The 3,743-nt window shown below is 43.7% G+C and overlaps 1 protein-coding gene across 1 annotated transcript in view; it reads right to left on the bottom strand.

The window, feature by feature from the left end:
* Positions 1-3,743, bottom strand: part of Ston2 (stonin 2) — a 148,410-nt gene that overhangs the window by 61,136 nt on the left and 83,531 nt on the right. The window lies entirely within an intron of this gene.

Below are 3,743 nucleotides of genomic sequence, written 5' to 3' on the forward strand. Positions count from 1 at the left end.
AAATTGAACTCAAGACCTTTGGAAGAGCAGGCAGTGCTCTTAACCACTGAGCCATCTCTCCAGCCCCCTCCTACCTTTTTATTATAAAAAAGAGATGGGAATGTAATGGTCTGTCCTGTCCGTCTAAGAGATGAGCCCTGCCCACTCCCCACCAACTCTGTCTGCTGAAGCAAGTGGATCTTCCTTCCGCTTCCAGCCCGAGTTCCTCTATCTCTGTTTCTCTTTCTGCTCTTCTCCCTTCTCCTCTTCCCCCCTTTTTCTTTCCCTTCCATAATCCACTACATAAATACCCACTTTCTCTACATGGCATGCCTATAGGTCTCTGTCTCTTACCTGCCAAATGGCTCCCTGCCTGGGACCGGCTGCCTTTGTGGCCCGCCATGGTCTAGTGACCCACTGCCCATTGCTGCCACTCAGGGACCTGCAGTGTTTTACCATAACAGAGGGTCTGTGGCCTAATGGGAACATATGTGCACCGAAGAAAGATGCTATGTTACTTAACTGTGCAAACGGTCAGGAAGCCACCCCTCGCACTGGGAATACATCATAACAATGAAGGGAAGAACATGGCAAGCAAGGGTGCTTCCATGACACCTGTTACAAAGTCACTGCCTGCACATTTAAAACACAAAATAATGGAGGTGGTTGTTCATGTTCCCTGAACACTCTGATCTTGGAGTGGGCTGTTAAGAGTCAAGATGAGCCTTGGCTCTGATAAGTGAAGTGTGTCTGGGGTTGTGAGATTACAAACTGTGTGTGTGTGTGTAGGTGTAGTTTCTTTAATATTACAATGAAATTTAATAATAAAGTGTCTTAAAATGAAACTGGTTATTTTTAAAAATAAAAAAGGCTACCACATGCACATCTTTACAGTTTTTTAAATAGCTACCAAGGAGAGCCAGTGACCATCTTTGCCTTTATCCTCACCCACACTGAATTCTAAAGGGGCCAACAGCACATGATCATGATTTCGTTAGCATTTAATTGATGGCTAATCAATCATCTCAGGTGTGCTGGCTTGATTTCCCCAGATTAACTCCTTCAGAACAAGAGTTACCTCCTTTCTCGGCATCTGCTAACACCAACTCCAGGGCTAATCAATCTCTGAGATTAGGGAGACTTATACACAAATTGCTTCTGGCCCCGCTGAAAAATGAGTCATAATTAGCGACCTAATGATTACTTTGGGACAAGGAAGGAAGTAGAAAAGGCTGTAAGTCTTTTGCTCACATTTGGGGTCTACTAATCATTTTCTATTGGTTCCCCTAAAACAGTGGTCCTCAACCTTCCTCATTCGGCAACTCTTTAATACAGATTCTCATGTGATGAACCCCAGCCATGAAATTATTTTCATTGCTACTTCAGAACTGTGATTTTGCTACTGTTATAAATCATACTGTAAATATCAGATATGCAAGATATCTGATCTGCAACTCTCAGAGCGGTCACAACCCATAGGCACCTTTTATCAGCAAGGTAGTCTCATCTTGCTTCCTCTGTGTCTGAATGATGACTACCAACTCAGCCTTTTCTCTTCCCAGAATTCTCCTGCTCTGGTTGCTCTGCCTATACTTCCTGCCTGGCTACTGGCCAATCAGCATTTTATTAAACTAGTACAACTTACAAAACTTTACAGGGTATAAGACTATTGTTCCACAGCATGTGTGTGTGTGTGTGTGTGTTCATGTTTGTGTGTGTATGCATGTGTGTATACATGCTTGTGTGTGTATGCATGTGCACGCCAGGCTAAAACAGTATCTTGTTCTACAGAGATTAAAAGCTAGCCTTTCTCAGTGACTTCTGGAACAGACTTGCTCTGGGACTGCCACTGATACTTCGGGTTCTTGTCAGTAGCAGCTGCTGGTCCCATGTACCTTTGAAAATGTGGAAAAGGGTGTCGTGTGTTATACTGTGCTGAGATGTGTGTGTGTGTGTGTGTGTGTGTGTGTTTTATTCCTTTTTTTTCCCCCTGCTTTTTAAAGTCGAAGTTCCATTATGTAAACCAAGGCTCGTTTGGAACTTGCTAATAGAGGCAAGGCTGGCTTCAAACTTGGCAATTCTTCTCCCTGGCCTCTTGCATTCAGGAGTCTCAGGAGAAAGCCACCATGCCAAGCTAGTGCTAATGTCTTTATTCTCTGCTCTCTTACTTTTTCTACTTAGCCTCTCACAGCAATCCTACTCCTGTGTCACTAGCTGGGGAACTGCCTCAGAAAGGCAGCGCCAGGGCCGATGGCATGTTTGAGTGCCAGGTTTGATGCCATTTAGCTGCACAGGACCACAGGGCTATTAGAAGGGAGAGGAAAGAGCCACAGACAGAGACAAGCATAAGTGAGGCTCCTAGGCATTCTTCTCCTGTACCCTCACGCACGCTGCCCACAATGTAAGCATTGAACTCTGATCTACAAACCTCAGAGTCAGGGCTGGAAAGATGGCTCAGCGGTAAGAGCACTGGCTGTTCTTCCAGGGGACTGGGTTTAATTCCCAGCACCCGCATGGCAGCTCACAACTGTCTGTAACTCCAGCTCCAGGGGATTTGATACCTTTACACCAATGCACATAAAATCATGTTAAAAAAAACAAAAAAAATCCAAAGCTACACCACAAGGATAGTCTCTGTACTTAAATCCAGCCATGGGGCAGAGGGAAAGAAGGGAACCATGAAGAAACTACTCCACTAGAGTTACCAGCCATTTTCCTTCCTCTCCACACAGACTATCTAGCTAAAGTCAGAACCATAGAAACCAAACAAAAGGCTACCAGAATCCCACACATTGTAGCCTAACTTCTGCCAGCCACTGCAGGGAGGGCAAGTGCCCTGACCCCGCAAGTGTTCAACGGTTTAATGAAGACTTGGCCTGATGTCTTTGCAGGGAATTAAGCCCACTGAGAAGCACTAGATTTTATTCTCTAACAAAATAGTAGAATATCCCTTCAGGCCAGTAATCAGCATGAAACGGACCAGACATGGTTTTAACTCCTCAGTGTAGGCAGCTGGAATTGTCCCAAGCCTCTGATTTGGCAAAGCCAAGATTCTCAGGATGCTGAGAATCATCAGTGGGAGGCATGTGGAGGGCATGGCCTGCAGCTGGCGGCTGACAGGCTTGAGGCACATTTTAGGACAAGTTTCTTTCCCCAGGCATCGCTAAGGATGGGCCTACTCACCCAATACCACCCAGAAGCAAACGGGTGTCCAGCTAGCTTTGCTGGTTTGGGGTGATTCACATTCACACTCATAAATAACCACGAATCTGTAAGTAAATAACATTAAAAACTCCATGGCTTTATATACATCAAAAGTGAATTCTATCTTTGAATATAAAAATAAAAAATTGTCCTTTTTGCTTGGTTAAGACTCTAAGATCTCTCCTTTGAGGATAAAAATTTCAAGGCAAAGTCATTGTTACTAAAATATTAAAAACATTTTACTGTTGAGTTCTCTAGATCGCAGGGCATCATATAAAACCTAAGACACACAGGTCCTTTACTCTTTTGCCTTTATAGAATTAAGTTTACAAGTAGACTGTGGGACTGAAGACTTTTTTAGCTATTTTCAAATACAGTGTAAGCTGACACATTGAGAAAAGAGTGGATGCATTCTTCGGTGATTTCAGACAGAGTGGTAATGATGCTGACCGCAAAGACGAGTATTATTTTAACGGATGAGAAGATGCCCTCTAAACACACTTATTGTGTCAATCATTATCTAATCTAAGAGTTTTAAACACACTTTTCTGTCAATCTCC

This window comes from Microtus ochrogaster, chromosome 1 (genome assembly GCF_000317375.1).
Source record: "Microtus ochrogaster isolate Prairie Vole_2 chromosome 1, MicOch1.0, whole genome shotgun sequence".
Classification (NCBI taxonomy): Eukaryota; Metazoa; Chordata; class Mammalia; order Rodentia; family Cricetidae; genus Microtus; species Microtus ochrogaster.